Genomic DNA, 21415 nt, shown 5'->3' with positions numbered 1-21415 from the left:
TTTAAAGTGAAAGGTTATTTAGGGCAGAGAATCTGGTGTAATGGATTCCAAAGTTGAAAAACTGACACTTTTTATGTAATAAAACTTAAATAAGTCACTGGGCCTCAGTTTTCTCCTCTTTAAATGGGGATAGCCATAACAGATTCTTCTCAAAGTTTTAAATAAGATGTCTGATAAGTAAATGTAAATTTTTAGATCACTAAACAAATACTGATGACTACTGTTGCATATCTATGTATACCATAGGGTGAAGCACAGTTTTTTGAACACTCAGAGCACTTATTAAGCTTTTTGTTGAATGTGTGTGTTAGTCACTCAGTTGTGTTCAACTCTGCGACACTATGGACTCTAGCCCGCCAGGTTCCTCTGTCCATGGGATTTCCCAGGCAAGAATACTGGAGTGGGTTGTCATTTCCTTCTCCAGGGGATCTTCCCAACACAGGGATTGAACCCAGGTCTCCTGCACTGCAGGAGCCACCATCTGAGCCACCAGGGAAATCTCTTGTTAAATGGAACACACACAACTGAAATAGTGAATTAATCTCCAGTTCAGTTCAGTCACTCAGTTGTGTCCAACTCTTTGCAATCCCATGGACTACAGCATACCAGGCCTCCCTGTCCATCACAAACTCCCAGGGCCTACTCAAACTCACGTCCATTGCATAAGTGAGGCCATCCAATCATCTCATCCTCTGTCATCCCCTTCTCCTCCTGCCTTCAATCTTTCCCAGCATCAGAGTCTTTTCCAGTGAGTCAGTTCTTTGCATCAGGTGGCCAAAGTATTGAAGTTTCAGCTTCACCATCAGTCCTTCCAATGAATATTCAGGACTGATCTCCTTTAGGATGGACTGTTTGGATCTCCTTGCAGTCCAAGGGACTCTCAGGAGTCTTCTCCAACACCACAGTTCAAAAGCGTCAATTCTTCAGCACTCAGCTTTCTTTATAATCCAACTCACACATCCATACATGACTATTGGAAAAACCATAGTTTTGACTAGATGGACCTTTGTTGGTAAAGTAATGTCTCTGCTTTTTAATATGCTGTCTAGGTTGCTCACAGCTTTTCTTCCAAGGAGCGAGTGTCTTTTAATTTGATGGCTGCAGTCACCATCTGCACTGATTTTGGAGTCCTCAAATAATAAGTCTGTCAGTTTCCATTGTTTCCCCATCTATTTGCCATGAAGTATGGGACCAGATGCCATGATCTTAGTTTTCTGAATGTTGAGTTTTAAAAAGCCAACTTTTTCACTCTCCTCTTTCACTTGCATCAAGAGGCTCTTTAGTTCCTCTTCGTTTTCTGCCATAAGGGTGGTGTCATCTGCATATCTGAGGTTATTGATATTTCTCCCAGCAATCTTGATTCCAGTTTGTGCTTCTTCCAGTCCAGCATTTCTCATGATGTACTCTGCATGTACGTTAAATAAGCAGGGTGACAATACACAGCCTTGATGTACTCCTTTCCCTATTTGCAACCAGTCTGTTTTCCAGTTCTAACTGTTGCTTCTTGAACTGCACACAGATTTCTCAAGGGGCAGGTCAGGTGGTCTGGAATTCCCATCTCTTGAAGAATTTTCCACAGTTTGTGGTGATCCACTCAGTCAACAGCTTGGCGTAGTCAATAAAGCAAAAGTAGATGTTTCTCTGGAACTTTCTTGCTTTTTCAATGATCCAACAGATGTTGACAATTTGATCTCTGGACCTCTGCCTTTTCTAAGACCAGCTTGAACAACTAGAAATTCATGATTCAAGTACTGTTGAAGCCTGGCTTGGAGAATTTTGGGCATTACTTTGCTAGCAGGTGAGATGAGTGCAATTGTGTGGTAGCTCAAATTTGGAAAACTCAGCAGTGGCCACAGGACTGGAAAAGGTCAGTTTTCATTCCAATCCCAAAGAAAGGCAATGCCAAAGAATGCTCAAACTACCACACAGTTGCACTCATCTCATACACTAGTAAAGTAATCCTCAAAATTCTCCAAGCCAGGCTTCAGCAATATGTGAACCATGAACTTCCTGATGTTCAAGCTGGTTTTAGAAAAGGCAGAGGAACCAGAGATCAAATTGCCAACATCTGCTGGATCATCAAAAAAGCAAGAGAGTTCCAGAAAAACATCTATTTCTGCTTTATTGACTATGCCAAACCCTTTGACTATGTGGATCACAATAAACTGTGGAAAATTCTGAAAGAGATGGGAATACCAGACCACCTGATCTGCCTCTTGAGAAATCTGTATGCAGGTCAGGAAGCAACAGTTAGAACTGGACATGGAACAACAGACTGGCTCCAAATAGGAAAAGGAGTATGTCAAGGCTGTATATTGTCACCCTGCTTATTTAACTTCTATGCAGAGTACATCATGAGAAATGGTGGACTGGAAGAAGCACAAGCTGGAATCAAGATTGCCGGGAGAAATATTAATAACCTCAGATATGCAGATGACACCACCCTTATGGCAGAAAGTGAAGAGGAACTCAAAAGCCTCTTGATGAAAGTGAAAGTGGAGAGTGAAAAAGTTGGCTTAAAGCTCAACATTCAGAAAACGAAGATCATGGCATCCGGTCCCACCACTTCATGGGAAATAGATGGGGAAACAGTGGAAACAGTGGCAGAGTTTATTTTGGGGGGCTCCAAAATCACTGCACATGGTGACTGCAGCCATGAAATTAAAAGACACTTACTCCTTGGAAGGAAAGTTATGACCAACCTAGATAGCATATTCAAAAGCAGAGACATTACTTTGCCAACAAATGTTCGTCTAGTCAAGGCTATGGTTTTTCCTGTGGTCATGTACGGATGTGAGAGTTGGACTGTGAAGAAGGCTGAGTGCCGAAGAATTGATGCTTTTAAACTGTGGAGTTGGAGAAGACTCTTGAGAGTCCCTTGGACTGCAAGGGGATCCAACCAGTCCATTCTGAAGGAGATCAGCCCTGGGATTTCTTTGGAAGGAATGATGCTAAAGCTGAAACTCCAGTCCTTTGGCCACTTGATGTGAAGAGTTGACTCACTGGAAAAGACTCTGATGCTGGGAGGGACTGGGGGCAGGAGGCGAAGGGGACAACAGAAGATGAGATGGCTGGATGGCATCACTGACTCCATGGACGTGAGTCTGGGTGAACTCCGGGAGTTGGTGATGGACAGGGAGGCCTGGCATGCTGCGATTCATGGGGTCGCAAAGAGTCGGACACGACTGAGTGACTGATCTGATCTGATCTGATCTTGAACATTCTTTGGCATTGCCTTTCTTTGGGATTGAAATGAAAACAAATCTTTTCCAGTCCCATGGTCACTGCTGAGTTTTCCCTATTTCCTGGCATATTGAGTGCAACATTTTCACAGCATCATCTTTTAGGATTTGAAATAGTTCAACTGGAATTCCATCACCTCCACTAGCTTTGTTCCTAGTGATGCTTCCTAAGGCCCACTTGACTTTGCATTCCACAATGTCTGGCTCTAGATGAGTGCTCACACCATCGTGGTTATCTGGGTCATGGAGATCTTTTTTGTATAGTTCTTCTGTGTATTCTTGCCATCTCTTCTTAATATCTTCTGCTTCTGTTAGGTCCATACCATTTCTGTCCTTTATTGTGCTCATCTTTGCATGAAATGTAACCTTGGTATCTAATTTTCTTGAAGAGATCTCTAGTCTTTCCCATTCTATTGTTTTCCTCTATTTCTTTGCATTGATCACTGAGGAAGGCTTTCTTTTCCCTCCTTGCTATTCTTTGGAACTCTGCATTCAAATGGATATATCTTTCCTTTCCTCCTTTGCCTTTAGCTTCTCTTCTTTTCTCAGCTATTTGTAAAGCCTCATCAGACAACCATTTTGCCTTTTTGCATTTATTTTTCTTGGGGATGGTGTTGATCACTGCCTCCAGTACAATGTCATGAACCTCCATCCATAGTTCTTCAGGCACTGTCACATAAGAGGGTTCTTCTTCATGAGACACATTTCAAATTTGTGAAGCAAGCCTAGTTTTCCCTAAGACCCACAGTCTGTTTTATGACCTCAAGCTGTTCCTCTGACACCCTAGAGCTTATTACCCGATTTAACCCAAAACCCTCTCCTTTCCTTGGTTGTCTATTTCTCTAGAATCTTGTCTGTATAAAACTCAAAATTGTCAATGGGCCAACTGGGTAAACAAAGCTTTGCAAATAGGGAAAAGAGCTGTATAGACATAAAACAACCCCCTTTCCAGCCATTTTCTCAATGTTCCCATTTTTTGTGTATCAGTTTCTCATAAACACTGGTCCCACTCTGAGTAACATTAAAAGTATGCTTTAAAACATTTAAAAACTAAATTCAAATTTTATATTTAATTTATGTTGCTGTAGTATTGCAAATTTCTGTAATGGTTATGTAAATGCTAGGTTCTACCTAGGGAAGTCCATGATTCCACCAGTAGTATACTAACCAACAGTTGAGAACCACTGACCTAACAAATAAACATTAATGCCTGATAAACACTTTGGCCAAAGGGGGATATATTCTTCAGATATATCTTCTGCTGGTAGACCGTCAGAGGTTTTATGTTAGAGGAGTATTCAGAAGTCTTGCAAATACAATAAAATTCTATTATATGATATTCCTCTCTTCTTGAGTTCAGATTTGTTGTTAGTAGTTGCCGAGTCATGTCTGACTCTTTAGTGATCCCATGGACTGCAGCCCACCAGGCTCCTTCATCCATGGGATTTCTCAGGCAATAAACCTGGAGTGAGTAGCCATTTCTTTCCCTAGGGAATCCTCCTGATCCAGGGATCAAATCCTCATTTCCTATGCTGACAGGTGGATTCTTTACCACCGAGCCACTAGGCAAGCTCAGCAGTGCTATAATATTTACTATTTAAAAAATTGTATGTATGTGGACCCACAGAGTTCAAATCCATGTTGCTCAGAAGTCAACTGTACATGTATATATACAAATCTACAATAACCACCAGTGTAAATGATAATTCCTACAGTTTATGCAGTGCATAACCATGAGGTGATGACCCCTTCCTCATAAGTAAATGAGATTTTACTTTGCCATTTATAGCATTTAGTACAATTTCAGTAAATGTCTATTATTAATATATAGACAATGCCCAGCCTACACTATTGATACAAAAAGTCTAGAACATTGATATTGTGTTTCCTAGACAATAACACAGCATCACTGTAGCAAAGTTGCACTGTATAAATGCTTTTACATTTCTAAATGAGAAACACACATGCTAAGTTGATTCAGTTATGTCCAACTCTTTGCGACTCTATGGACTGTAGCCTGTGAGGCTCCTCTGCCCATGGGAGTCTCCAGGCAACAATATTGGAATGGGTTGCCATGCCCTTCTCCAGGGGTTCTTCCTGACCCAGGGATTGAACTCATGTCTCTTAAGTTCTCCTGCATTGGCAGGCAGGTTCCTTACCACTAGTGCCACGTGGGAAGCCCTCTAAATGAGAAGTGAAAACAGTAAAAACATCAAAATCATTTTCAAGACACTTTTCAATATTTTTGAGCCTGGTAAAACTTCTAATCAGTCCAAAATGTTTGCATTAAGTAACATACTTCTTAATGCCACTCAAGTTTTTCTTTTTACTGTTCAACTCTTCTCAGATATCTTATATTTACAGAAAACAAGTAAATAGCTACAACAAAGTTATGCTTGTAGTTCAGATCTGGACTTGATTTTCCAAGAAAAGCAAGCACAGAAGAAATATCAAGAGGAAGCAAAATATATTTAACTTACATTAGGTTTCCCCTATTGAAATAAAATTGGAATTTCTTTGGAAAGATAAAACTTGCTTGTTTGCTCCCCTTGGTTTGGTTTTGTTGATTTTATTTGTTTTAGGGTAGATGAGGGTCATCAAGGATTAGGAACAGAAGACAAAACCCTTCAATTTTAAACAGATTAAACTTATAAATTATATTAATTTGTATATAGAAATGTTAAAGAAATCTTAGCTCAGCCTTTGAGCTGAACTCCAATCTCATAGCCACACTCTAGTCCTAAAGCAGCTTCATTCACATTAAATGCAAAAGAAAAGAACACGTTTATAAATGGAAGAAAATAGTTTATAATTAAGCAGAGCTAAATGCTCTAACAGACAATATGCAAGGAATAAAAATGAAAAACATTTCAATCCTTCGTTTGCTTTCTTGGTCTAACACATCTCTCCTTGATGAGCTGGCGTGACCACAGCTGGGCCTTACATTCTGTAATTAGCACAGCACAAGCACAAGCGAGGGTGCAGCTTTTCCTCTTCTATTGTTTGCACACTGGGGGGCAGGATTTGAAATGTGAGAGGCTATTACAAAATGGCCTACTAGCTCCTCAAAACAAGTTTGAAGACCTTTTAAGAATTACTGAAATCAGACCCCATATCCCCCATTAGATAGGGATTCTAGGCATCAGGAACTTCCAAAGGGCTTGTCAGTTTTCTGAGGGAAAAACAAGAATAAAAATAAATGAGCTTTTAGCTTGCCTTGTGGAAAGCTCTGATGTAAATTTTGAGGTGCAGGACCCTGCCCTTTGATTTCATCTTCACATCACTTCATTGAAGGAGAGATGTTTTCCTTTAAATCAGAGGAAAAAGCTGGAGGAAAAGCCAAACTGTGACTTCTGTTTGAAAGTTTTATAATTCCTAGACATTCATTTTCATACCCACTTACTGACAGCTAGATCTCCTAAGTCAGTAAATAACCTAAGAAGAAAGAGTTTGGATCTCGTTTCCCTGACAGTTACATAATATGTAGGCCCTGTAAAACACTAGGTACTGCTTTTACATCACGAGAAAACTGCCAGGTATCCAGACACCTAAAAGTTTTATATAGTCCTAATTACCGCAGTGCAGGGTGGCAAGGAACTAAATCAACCATCCCATTTTTTTCCCCTTGTGAGTTTCCAACTCCTAGAAATAAAACTGAGGATTAACTTAAATGGGAAAGAAACCCCACGTTGCTTAGGTTATTTGAGAAGTCCATGTAACTTGGACAACACACTTTCATCTACTTCCCTATTTTTCTAAGTTAGATGAAACCCTAAAGACCATAATGCAAAACAGAAAACTAATCTTTATTCTGGAAGTTGTACAGGTCAGCCTTGGCAGAGAATCTATGGCCCATTAACAAGTAACATGGTATAGATTCCACTCAGCAAAGCAATGTATGCCACCACAAAACCAAAGGACAAGATCAGATTCATAACATGAAGAGCAAGAATCAGGGTGATGGGGGGAAAGAGGATGGAAAATATCAGGATCATGTAGAACAACTTTTCATCCATACACTGACAAAATGTGCTACACTTTCATTGCTTCTCTTCTACTGAAAAGGGAGGAATTTGGTGAAACCACCACCAGGAGAGCCTTGATGGAAAGGGGGAATAATATCCAAGATAGGAACTGCTCAACTGATGAAGGACAATTTCATTCTCGCTTATCAGTAGGCTCATAAATAGTCAAGTGCTTACTGTGAGATTTTTTTTAAATTTTTTAGAAAACAAAATGAGATAGACAGTCTAAGGAGAGATAAAGAAAGAAGAGTAGCACCTGTAGTTATACTTATGTCTGGTCCATCCTTAATCTCACTTTCTAGTAATAATGTTCACCACTTCCCCATGAACTTCCATAATTTTTCATCAAACCAACGTATCATTTAGCCAATCATAGAATAAACATTGTGGAGAGTCACAATTCATGCATTTGGATCCATTAAAGTTCCTTCACTTTCATATGTGTGTATATGTGTTTATATGTATGTATAAGCATGTACATGCATACTCAAGGGGGTGTATGTGCCTCTACAAGCATTCGTTCTCAACAGTACAGCTCAGTTCTGACCATTAGTACTTTCTATTTTGATGGAAATGGTCTGTATCTGCACTGTTCAATATGGTAGCCATGTGTTTATTAAGTACCTGCTGGTTGAGTGTTTTGTTTGCTTCCTACTTGGCTTGTTTATTTTAGGTTTGTTTAGGTTTTTTTTTCCTATGTGGTAAATAACACAAACAGAAGTATACCTATTCAATCACTGTGGAAGAGGAAATGATAATCAAGTCAAACTAAAATTCACACCCAGTCATCTAATGACTAGATGATGTATTCACGTCACAGTACGTTTCCTCTCTTAACACTTTTTTTCAATGACAAAGAATGGTGAGTGCCAGGAGAGAAAGTCGCTCAGTCATGTCCAACTCTTTGCGACCCCATGTACTATAGTCCATGGAATTCTCCAGGCCAGAATACTGCAGTGGGTAGCCTTTCCCTTCTCCAGGGGATCTTCCCAACCCAGGAATCGAACTCAGGTCTCCCACATTGCAGGCGGATTCTTTGCCAGCTGAGTCACAAGTTTGAGTCAGCTCCAGGAGTTGGTGATGGACAGGGAAGCCTGGCGTGCTGCAGTCCATAGGGTCACAAAAAGCTGGACATGACTGAGCAACTGAACTGAACTGAGCCACAAGGAGTGCCAGGAGAGATAGCTCTAAATACTAATCCAAAACTTGTTTAAAAAAATATGGAGGCGGGGTGTCTCAGTGTTGCCAATACCAAAGGGATCAGGATGGCTGAATTTACTAAGGAAGAAGACACTGTTTTCAACTGCCATTGTTTCCAAACAAGCGCTAGCTATGGAAACAAATAATAAAACAACAACAACTGCATCTCCCAAGCACCTATCTAGAACATACTCTATGATAAAAGCAAAAAACAAGGAACAGATGTGTCTCAAACCAGAAATGACTTTCCAAATCAATAAAACTAATGTTTTGAGCTACTTTCAAATATTTTTAATCCAGGACAGATGATGACACTGCTATATACATCAGAATAATTTTACAAGAACCAACTTGGTGGTCCTGATGTTGCACTGGATTGATAATGATGATGTTTTTATCAGATTTTATTATAGAATATTGCACCTTTGAGAGTAAGAAGAAACTGAAAAGTTACAGAATTATTTTGAAGTCTTAAAGTGACCTCTAAAATAAGCATAATCCAAGTTTTCTTCCTAGTAACTGCTTAACCTTATATGGCAAGGGAAGTTATAGTCTTTCCTTTTAGTACAGCAGTTAAAATTGCCACTTTGCAACATCAAGCCATTGAATTTATTTTCTTAAAGGATCATCTTTAGATCCCATAACTCTAGCATTCCAGATAATTTTCTACTCTCTTTTCAATACAAAAAATTCTGGCTAAAATTGCACTATCTGACCTTTGCATTAATAGTCTTGCTTTTTGCCTGTCAAGCTAATAAAGAGTTTGGGGAATCACAAGGACTCATCTGGAAATGATACAATTTCTGCCTTTGTCTTTCTTCCCTGGACACTAATGGCTTTTTGTCAGTTGTCCTCACTCAGTGCATGACACATGAAGCCATTCCATTTTAGTTGTCCATTAACTTCAAGCATTATGACAAGAACAAAGCAACCCCCCCAAAGAAACTGAACTCAAACACTCACAATAAATTTCTCCAGTTTCTAAGCTTATAAGGTGCTGTTTTCAATTGTCAATAATGTTCATAAGAGTAAGCGATATCCATTACTAATTAAAACAAGCTGTTTAAACAAACACAAAAGGTCACCAAACCTGTAGATCAACATATTCATGCTATTGCTTGGTTTCCTGGTGCATTATCATCTGATGATTTGTTTCTATCTTCTAGTCACCTATTTTTCTAAGTAACAAACATAGAGAATAAACACGCAGAAAGCTACCTTCCCTAATAGGTGACTTGAGGCCCAGGGCTTCAATGTACCAGTGGATATTGTTTCCTTAAATCAGTAATGTGTATCATATCATTGCAAATGAAAGCAAAGAAATTTTCATTTGCTTTTCCTGAGTTTGTAGGGATGAAAGGCATAAACTACAGGGAAAATGCAGGTTTTATTAGGAAAAGTGACATCTGTAGTTTTCTGCCAGATGTTTAAACAACCATTTATCTGTATGTATGTGCTAGTAAGACACAAATAAATGTAATATTAATACCTTGTCTGACATGCTGAACAATGGCTTACTTTAAAAGTTTTCTTTATTTTTGTGCCACAAAGTTCCCTATAAAATATTTTGAAACTATTTACTCAATCATGGCTGGAGCTCTGACATTTGAAACTGACTTTTCTTTTAAAATTGTATTGCTTAATAGTTTATGAATTACACAGAGGATATGATCTCTGAATTGGTATCAAATCAATTGAGTAAGCTGGTTGATATAAGGAACCAGAAAGACTTTTTAAGCTACTTAATATGAAGTTGTATGATTCAATTATTATAATTAATTCCAAATTATCGACAGAAATAGAAGGAAGGAACAATTTAAATTAACAAAACTCAGAGATAATTCCCAAACCTCACTTTAGCCAGTAGTATCAACATTCTCCTCCAAAAGTTCTATCCAAAAGTTTTATGAAGACTAACTTACAGATTTTTATTCACCTTAAGTTTTTTTCTGGCCTAAATTATATGAAACATGTAAATGAAGTTTGAAAGAAGGAAGAACAGAAAAGAATCTTTGTTGCTCATCTACTACATTCTTGTCTAAGCGATAAACCCTTTACTTACATCATCCCATCTCACTTTTTTGCCGTTGTATGAGGCTGGTAATATTATCCACAATTTGCAAATAAGGATACAAAAACTCAGAGAGTTTACATAACTTATCCAAAGCCATTCGCCAGGAATGAGTAGAATTCATGCTAAGAATTCAATTATATAATCAAGTCCAGCAGCCTGAGGAGTTGACTAAAGTCAATATGATTCTTTGGCATTAGCTAAACCAGAAGGCATACTGAGTTTGAAAGTTTTAAATGGTGTTTATTTGCAGTAAATAACGGAATTGCCTTGTTTCACTCTGACCCTCTGATTATACATATTATGACTTTGCTTCCAGCTTTACAGCATTGTAGTCATGTGGTGCGGGGAAGCACTTCATTAGTTACTATACAGTGAAAACAATACAAGTTGGATAGTAATGTTGACTTGGCCATTCAGTACAGAAAAAAAAACCTTCAGACATTTGTATATAGAAAGCTACAATGTTTAGACATTTGAAAATTGTGATTCTTGTCATATTCGGAGTTTCTGCCAACTTGTAAACATCATTTGAACTCCACTTATCCATATTCTCACTTCATTGCCTACAAAATTTAAAGAGCAAACACATTTTGGGGTACAGATAACACTGAAAAACAAGCAATCTTCAAAACAGAATCTATAGAACAATGCACTGAAATCTAAATCTTATTTTCTTCCTGTTCATTTAAGCAGTTTCTAGTTAAAAAGCTATTGTATCAAGTACAAACTAACCAAACTGAGCATGTTTTGCCAACTTCAGGATCTACTTAGAAATCATTATTTTGTTTTGTCAAATTCATTTTAAACATTTTGATGACTAAAAGCATAACAAATTGTGAATTGCTTCCAACAAAAAATTAAGTTTCACAGATATTCAAAATAATATAGTAGTAGTATGTTTGATTTAAGAAGGAATAAATCAGAAAACTGGATTAAATGCCATTTAATAATCTTTATTTCTAAAAGTATAAGCAACATTCCTTTTTTTTTTTTTTTAATTTTCTGAAACATAAAACATAGTAAAAGGAGCATGAGGATATTTTTGATAATAAGGAAACAAAAGTTCACCCAACTGACTACCTCCATGAACACCCACCATTGTTCTTCATTTTTTTTTCTCTTCCTTCCCACATTCCTGGGCATTAACATATTCACCAGAGCCTTATCGGGAAAAAATCAAAGGAGGTGAAATTCAATTCTATTGATTCTTGCCATCTCTTAACTACTCTGATAAAAGGTTCAGTGGAGAAAATGGTTTAAACCGCAAAGTAAAGTGCACCACTTAAGGACTTGTAAGATTAAATTCTCCAGGCAATTGAGATCTGGCTACAGACTGTTTTACTCCTAACAATATTGGGAAGAAAGTAACTCCATGTGACAGAAAACACATTTTGTATAATATACAGTTAGTTGTTCAGTGAACTTTAGGAAAACAAAAACTTCATTAAAATAAAGACTGAATGTCGCTCCTGCTTTCTTTTTTTTTTCATATGGACACCTTATCTTAAACAAAGGAGGCAAGAATATACAATGGATTAAAGACAATCTCTTTAACAAGTGGTGCTGGGAAAACTGGTCAACCACTTGTAAAAGAATGAAACTAGAACACTTTCTAACACCATACACAAAAATAAACTCAAAATGGATTAAAGATCTCAACGTAAGACCAGAAACTATAAAACTCCTAGAGGAGAACATAGGCAAAACACTCTCCGACATACATCACAGCAGGATCCTCTATGACCCACCTCCCAGAATATTGGAAATAAAAGCAAAAATAAACAAATGGGACCTAATTAAACTTAAAAGCTTCTGCACAACAAAGGAAACTATTAGCAAGGTGAAAAGGCAGCCTTCAGAATGGGAGAAAATAATAGCAAATGAAGCAACAGACAAACAACTAATCTCAAAAATATACAAGCAACTTCTACAGCTCAACTCCAGAAAAATAAATGACCCAATCAAAAAATGGGCCAAAGAACTAAATAGACATTTCTCCAAAGAAGACATACAGATGGCTAACAAACACATGAAAAGATGCTCAACATCACTCATTATCAGAGAAATGCAAATCAAAACCACTATGAGGTACCATTTCATGCCACTCAGAATGGCTGCGATCCAAAAGTCTACAAGCAATAAATGCTGGAGAGGGTGTGAAGAAAAAGGAACCCTCTTACAGTGTTGGTGGGAATGCAAACTAGTACAGCCACTATGGAGAACAGTGTGGAGATTCCTTAAAAAACTGGAAATAAAACTACCTTATGATCCAGCAATCCCACTGCTGGGTATACACACTGAGGAAACCAGAAGGGAAAGAGACACTTGTACCCCAATGTTCATCGCAGCACTGTTTACAATAGCCAGGACATGGAAGCAACCTAGATGTCCATCAGCAGATGAATGGATAAGAAAGCAATGGTACATATACACAATGGAGTATTACTCAGCCATTAAAAAGAATACATTTGAGTCAGTTCTAATGAGGTGGATGAAACTGGAACCTATTATACAGAGTGAAGTAAGCCAGAAAGAAAAACACCAATACAGTATACTAACGCATATATATGGAATTTAGAAAGATGGTAACAATAACCCTGTGTACGAGACAGCAAAAGAGACACTGATGTATAGAACAGTCTTATGGACTCTGTGGGAGAGGGAGAGGGTGGGAAGATTTGGGAGAATGGCATTGAAGCATGTATAATATCATGTATGAAACGAGTCGCCAGTCCAGGTTCGATGCACGATACTGGATGCTTGGGGCTGGTGCACTAGGACGACCCAGAGGGATGGTATGGGAAGGGAGATGGGAGGAGGGTTCAGGATGGGGAACACATGTATACCTGTGGCAGATTCATTTCGATATTTGGCAAAACTAACACAATATTGTAAAGTTTAAAAATAAAATAAAATTAATTCAAATTCAAAAAAAAAAAAAAAAGACTGAATGTCAGACTTTATAACATATTAGAAAGTACATAGAATTTAAAAGAAGGCCTAGATTCAAATCCCAACTCTCCTACTTTTTAGTTATATTATCCTCAAGTAGTCATTCAGGATTTCCAAAACTCAGTTTCTTCACACATAAAGTTAATAATACACTAATGTACTGCAAGAGATACATGAGATAAAACACTTAAAGTACTTAACACATTATCTGGAACCTTGTTATTGTTCAGTCATTAAGTCATGTCCCACCCTTTGTGACCCCATGGACTGCAGCACGCCATGCTTTCCTGTCCTTCACTATCTCCTGGAGTTTGCTCAAATGTATGTCCATTGAGTCAGTGATGCCATCCAACCATCTCATCCTCTGTCACCCCCTTCTCCTCCCACCCTCAATCTTTCGCAGTATCAGGGTCTCTTTCAATGAGTTGGCTCTTTGTATCAGGTGGCCAAAATACAGGAGCTTCAGCATCAGTCCTTCAAATGAATATTCAGGGCTGATTCCCTTTAGAATTGACTGGTTTGATCTCCTTGCAGTCCAAGGGACTCTCAAGAGTCTTCTCCAGCACCATGATTGAAAAACATCAATTCTTCAGCACTCAACCTTCTTTATGGTCCAACTCTCAAATCCATACATGACTACTGGAAAAACCATAGCTTTGACTATATGGACCTTTTGTCAGCAAAGTAATGTCTCTGCTTTTTAAAACACTATCTAGGTTTGTCAGCTTTCCTTAAAAGGACCAAGTGTCTTTTAATTTCAAGACTTCAGTCACTTCAGTCAAGTGAAGTGAAGTCACTTCAGTCACTTCAGTCAAGATTTTGAAGCTCAAGAAAATAAAATCTGTCACTGTTTCCACTTTCTCCCCTTCTATTTGCTGTAAAATGATGGGACCAGATGCTATGATCTTAGTTTTTTGAATGTTGAGTTTTAAGCCAGCTTTTTCTGAATGCAGAGTTCCAGAAAACAGCAAGGAAAGATAAGAAAGGCTTCTTAAGTGACCAGTGCAAAGAAATAGAGGAAAGCAATAGGATAGGAAACACTAGAGATCTCTTCAACAAAACTGGAGACAACAAGGGTGCATTTCAAGCAAGGATGAACACAATAAAGAAGAGAAATGGTAAGGACCTAACAGAAGCAGAAGAGATTAAGAAGAGGTTACAAGAATACCAAAACTATACAAAAAATGTCTTAGGGGGTCTTCATGGCCCAGGGATCGAACCTGTGTCTCCTGCACTGACAGGCAGATTCCTTACCACTAGTGCCACCTGGGAAGCAAAAAGATATTCAATATATGGGATAATTCTAGGAAAGTGACATGTTCCTGACCTCCAATGACTTCATTTTACCCATCTTCATGTCCCATAATAAATATTTTTATAATCCTACCACATGCAATTACAGGGTACAAGAGACCAAAGGAAAAGAAGAGGAATCAGATAGGCTACAGTAAAAGCACCATTTCTGTCATATGTCATGTGTACACATTCAAGGACTCATGATTAAGGGAAGGAGAAAGTAGAGTAAGAATATTGACTCCATTTTTAAGGAAAACTCAAATGGCTACTTTATTTGCAGAAAGTCCTCAGCAGCAAGTCTTATTGACTTATAGGTTACTTATTAATTTAACAGTGCATTATATGTACATGTAATTCAGTGGTAGATTAGAGACCTCTAAGCCATAAAAGAGTGGGCACAGGAGGGCCGAGAGGAGCTACTCCACATTCAAGGTCAGGAGGGGTGGCCAGTGAGGAGATACCCCTCGTCCAAGGTAAGACACAGCAGCGGCGCTTTGCTGGAGCAGCCGTGAAGAGATACCCCAAGTCCAAGGTAAGAGAAACCCAAGTAAGACAGTAGGTGTTGCAAGAGGGCATCAGAGAACAGACACATTGAAACCATAATCACAGAAAACTAGTCAATCTAATCACACAGACCACAGCCTGGTCTAACTCAATGAAACTAAGCCATGCCCTGTGGGGCCAACCAAGACAGGTGGGTCATGGTGGAGAGCTCTGACAGAATGTGGCCCACTGGAGAAGGGAATGGCAAACCACTTCAGTATTCCTGCCTTGAGAACCCCATGAACAGTATGAAAAGGTAAAATGATAAGATACTAAAAGAGAAACTCCCCAGGTCAGTAGGTGCCCAATATGCTCCTGGAGATCAGTGGAGAAATAACTCCAGAAAGAATGCGGGGATGGAACCAAAGCAAAAACAATACCCAGTTGTGGATGTGACTGATGATAGAAGCAAGGTCCGATGCTGTAAAGAGCAATATTGCATAGGAACCTGGAATGTCAGGTCCATGAATCAAGGCAAATTGGAAGTGGTCAAACAGATGGCAAGAGTGAAGGTTGAAATTCTAGGAATCAGTGAACTAAAATGGACTGGAATGGGTGAATTTAACTCAGATGACCATTATATCTACTACTGTGGGCAGGAATCCTTTAGAAGAAATGGAGTAGCCATCATGGTCAACAAGAGAGTCCAAAATGCAGTACTTGGATGCAATCTCAAAAACGACAAAATAATCTCTGTTCATTTCCAAGGCAAATCATTCAATATCACGGTAATCCAAGTCTATGCCACAACCAGTAACGCTGAAGAAGCTGAAGTTGAATGATTCTATGAAGACCTTTTAGAATTAACACCTAAAAAAGATGTCCTTTTCATTATAGGGGACTGGAATGCAAAAGTAGGAAGTCAAGAAACACCTGGAGTAACAGGCAGATTTGGCCTTGGAGTACAGAATGAAGCAGGGCAAAGGCTAACAGAGTTTTGCCAAGAGAACACACTGGTCATAGCAAACACCCTCTTCCAACAACACAAGAGAAGACTCTACACATGGACATAGTAGATGGTCAACACCGAAATCAGATTGATTATATTCTTTGCAGCCAAAGATGGAGAAGCTCTATACAGTCAGCAGAAACAAGACCAGGAGCTGACTGTGGCTCAGATCATGAACTCCTTATTGCCAAATTCAGACTTTTGAAGAAAGTAGGGAAAACCACTAGACCATTCAGGTATGACCTAAATCAAATCCCTTATGATTATAGAGTGGAAGTGAGAAATAGTTTTAAGGGTCTAGATCTGATAGACAGAGTGCATGATGAACTACGGACAGAGGTTCATGACATTGTACAGCAGACAGGGATCAAGATCATCCCCATGGAAAAGAAATGCAAAAAAGAAAATAGCTGTCTGAGGGGGCCTTATAAATAGCTGTGAAAAGAAGAGAAGTGAAAAGCTAAAGAGTAAAGGAAATATATAAGCATCTGAATGCAGAGTTCCAAAGAATAGCAAGAAGAGATAAGAAAGCCTTCTTCAGTGATCAATGCAAAGAATTAGAGGAAAACAACAGAATGGGAAAGACTAGAGATTTCTTCAAGAAAATTAGAGATACCAAGGGAACATTTCATGCAAAGATGGGCTCGTTAAAGGACAGAAATGGTATGGACCTAACAGAAGCAGAAGATATTAAGAAGAGGTGGCAAGAATACACAGAAGAACTGTACAAAAAAGATCTCATGACCCAGATAATCACAACGGTGTGATCACTCACCTAGAGCCAGACGTTCTGGAACGTAAAGTCAAGTGGGCCTTAGAAAGCATCACTACAAACAAAGCTAGTAGAGGTGATGAAATTCCAGTTGAGCTATTACAAATCCTGAAAGATGATGCTGTGAAAGTGCTGCACTCCATATGCCAGCACATTTGGAAAACTCAGCAGTGGCCACAGGACTGGAAAAGGTCAGTTTTCATTCCAATCCCAAAGAAAGGCAATGCCAAAGAATACTCAAACTTGCACTCATCTCATACGCTAGTAAAGTAATGCTCGAAAGTCTCCAAGCCAGGATTCAGCAATACGTGAACTGTGAACTTCCAGATGTTCAAGCAGGTTTTAGAAAAGGCAGAGGAACCAGAGATCAAATTGCCAACATCTGCTGGATCATCAAAAAAGCAAGAGAGTTCCAGAAAAACATCTATTTCTGCTTTATTGACTATGCCAAAGCCTTTGACTGTGTGGATCACAATAAACTGTGGAAAATTCTGAAAGAGATGGGAATACCAGACCACCTGACCTGCCTCTTGAGAAACCTATATGCAGGTCAGGAAGCAACAGTTAGAACTGGACATGGAACAACAGACTGGTTCCAAATAGGAAAAGGAGGACATCAAGGCTGTATATTGTCACCCTGTTTGCCGGGGACCAGCCCCGGCTGATCCAGGGTATTCGAAGCGGGGATGGCGTCAGCGACCTATTTATTTAAATATTTTATCAAAGATATAAAGAGTAATAGGATGAGGATAGCTCAGTAGGAAAATTCAGTGGAGAAAAGAGGCTGAGGAGCTTGGTTTACGCGGGAGACCAATAAAACTTCAAGACAAGAAGTTTGCACCACTTACGTAGGCCGCAGGCGTCCTTCCATTCTCCCGAAGGAGAAGAGACATTGAGGCTTCCCCGGTTGGATCTTAGAAGCCCAGGCATAATTAGCAAGCATGGCGGGTTCTGCGCTCCAGATGGAGACTCAGCCAGAATTTGGGAGAGAGCGACATGGGGAGACCAAGTTTCGGTGAACAAGGCCCGCACTTTATTTTCCAAAGTAGTTTTTATACCTTAAGTTGTGCGTAGAGGATAATGGGGGAAGGGGTGGAGTCACGCAAGGACAGCAGTTCCTGGTCCTAATCAAAGCCAGGCTTTCAAACTTATCATATGCAAAATTTCAGGTGAATTACATCATCTTCTGGCCAGGAGGCCTGTTAACATTTTAAGAAACTTATCTTTCTCTAAGGCACCAGCCTCCAAAAAAGCACTGGACAAAGCTGCATTCCTATAGGGCAAAGGTGAGGTGGGCTCAATCAATAAAAGAATTAACTCAAGGATCCAAGGTTACAAACATTGAGGCTACTACTTACATTTCTATACACCCATTATATCAATCAATACACTGCCAAGGACACAGTAGGTAAGGAGTATGGAGACTTAGCAGCAAACACTGGCCCAATAAGTGAAAAACCCTTCACCAATACAATTTCTAATCAATCTTTTAACTACTCAAAGGAATCTGTGTTTAGACAGTTTAGAACATCTCCTGCCTCTCACAGTTGGGAGGCTCTGAACAATCACATGTGGCCGGAAAAACCTATTCAGGCAGGCTAGAGGATTTGCAAAGGAGTCTGTAGGTTAAACACTGACACACCCAGGAATTATTAACTGGAGCTGTAAGCTAACTCTTTTTTCAGAGAGAGGTAGTGGGAGACAGCCCCCCGTAAAGTCAGAGGTGTAGGTGAAAGCACAAAGCAGAAAGTAGGCAGACTCTGGTTTTGGGGGTAGATGCTTGAGAATTTCCAGGGAGACTCCTGAGGCTTGATCCCGCCTTTGCGTATGCCAAGCCTCCTTCCTCATGACCTTTGCCACGGGAGGAGCTCGCTCCCCACACCTGTTTATTTAACTTATATGCAGAGTACATCATGAGAAACGCTGGACTGGAAGAAACACAAGCTGGAATCAAGATTTCCAGGAGAAATATCAGTAACCCCAGATATGCAGATGACACCACCCTTATGGCAGAAAGTGAAGAGGAACTCAAAAGCCTCTTGATGAAGGTGAAAGAGGAGAGTGAAAAAGTTGGCTTAAAGCTCAACATTCAGAAAACGAAGATCATGGCATCCGGTCCCATCACTTCATGGGACATAGTTTGGGAAACAGTGGAAACAGTGTCAGACTTTATTTTTTTGGGCTCCAAAATCACTGCAGATGGTGACTGCAGCCATGAAATTAAAAGACGCTTACTCCTTGGAAGGAAAGTTATGACCAACCTGGATAGCATATTCAAAAGCAGAGACCTTACTTTGCCAACAAAGGTCCATCTAGTCAAGGCTATGTTTTTTCCTGTGGTCATGTATGGATGTGAGAGTTGGACTGTGAAGAAGGCTGAGTGCCGAAGAATTGATGCTTTTGAACTGTGGTGTTGGAGAAGACTCTTGAGAGTCCATTGGACTGCAAGGAGATCCAACCAGTCCATTCTGAAGGAGATCAGCCCTGGGATTTCTTTGGAAGGAATGATGCTAAAGCTGAAACTCTAGTCCTTTGGCCACCTCATGCGAAGAGTTGACTCATTGGAAAAGACTCTGATGCTGGGAGGGATTGGGGGCAGGAGGAGAAGGGGACAACAGAGGATGAGATGGCAGATGGCATCACCGACTCGATGGACATGAGTTTGAGTGAACTCCGGGAGTTGGTGATGGACAGGGAGGCCTGGCATGCTGCGATTTATGGGGTTGCAAAGAGTCGGACACAACTGAGCAACTGAAATGAATGAACTGAACTGAAGCCATAAAGTAATATAACATAGTAGTACATATTATGGGATAAGAGGTAAGAGTGAGTGACTTTTGTGATTGGGGGATGGATTGAAAGATACAACATCAACTAAATATTGAATACAGGTAATTTAAATAGTATTAAGGAAAAGTTCAAACATAACACTGAAAGTCTGCATTTCATATAAGGGGAGGGTGAAGTGAGAAAAAGAAAGAAAACAGAAGGAAAGATGTTATGACTAGTGATTTAAGGCAGTAAAAATGTATGAATATGTTCTGCACTGTCATTTTATTTCTGCAGCAGGTTGTAATATGAAACTTTAATGACATAGCCTTTGGAATAAAAAATAAGTTCAGCTGATAACTATATTTGACATTAGCAGGTACAACTAATATGGAATATCACAGCACAAATATTGCTAAGATAATATATAAACTCACAAAAATCACTCTCAGGATGATGCTCAATAATCTTTGCCACAAAGTTTTCTCACTCTCTTTCTTATATGTAATAGGGGGTCCAAAGACCTTTTTTGTTTTGAATTGTCTCTGTCATTTATAGACCAAGTTGGCAGTGGTTCCATCAGTATAATTCTCTTAAAAATTTTGTGGATCTTCTACAAATCTTATTAAAATTTACTCATTAGAGAAAAGCCACACCCACAAATCTTGTTTAAATAAATCCTTATTTATGTTGTTTCCCATAATGCTGCTATAGAAAAACATCTTAAAGATTCTTAGAAACTATTGTAAAACTAAAAATACTTTGTGAAAAAATACTCTTAAAATCTGTACAGGGCTATTTGTCTATTAAAGGCAGTACTTTAAATTTTTTGAATTTTTCCACAAAGAGTTTCACCCTTATCCTCAAGACTATGTCTTCCTAACAGCGCCTGGATTTAATACTTACCCAGATGCCTTTTCTTATTTTCAGCATTGTTTGCTATCTAGAGAGTCTGGACAGGAGAAACAATTTTTTTAACTCAGCTCCTATGTATTTAATGGAACTTTTTTGAATTTATCTTGCTCCTCTTGCATTTTACTCTAAACAAAAGAAATGGCAGGGTGGGAATTTCAACACTCTGCCTGAAAATATCCTTAGCCAGATCATCCAATTTATTAAATACATTTACCATTTTCAGTATAACCACAAATTATGGTGCTGCATTTTCCATAAATATATAACAATAATACTCTTTTTTCCAGCTTACTATATGACATGTTTCTCAATCTCTTAAAGCTCTCAGGAATAACCTCCTCAAGGGCTTCCACCAATAATTTCTTCAAAGTCTTTCTAACTTCCATTTCCCACCCAGTCCCAAATCAACTGCCACATATATTGTTTCTTTTTAACAATACCCCACTTCTGGTCCCAAAATCTGTATCAGCTATTATGGTTGTATGGTAAATATTCCTAAAACATGGCTTAGCACCACAATAATCATTTATTATCTCTTGTGGTTTCTGTGGATCATGAATTTCAGAAAGGTGTCAGCTAGAAAGTTATGTTTTGGGTTTCTCATGTGATTTCAGTCAGTTGTTTGGTAGACATTTAGTCATCTAAAGACCTTTTTTTATTGAAAAAGAAGGGCAATTC

The sequence above is a fragment of the Bos taurus genome, chromosome 3 (genome assembly GCF_002263795.3).
Source record: "Bos taurus isolate L1 Dominette 01449 registration number 42190680 breed Hereford chromosome 3, ARS-UCD2.0, whole genome shotgun sequence".
Classification (NCBI taxonomy): Eukaryota; Metazoa; Chordata; class Mammalia; order Artiodactyla; family Bovidae; genus Bos; species Bos taurus.
This window is presented reverse-complemented; position numbering follows the sequence as displayed.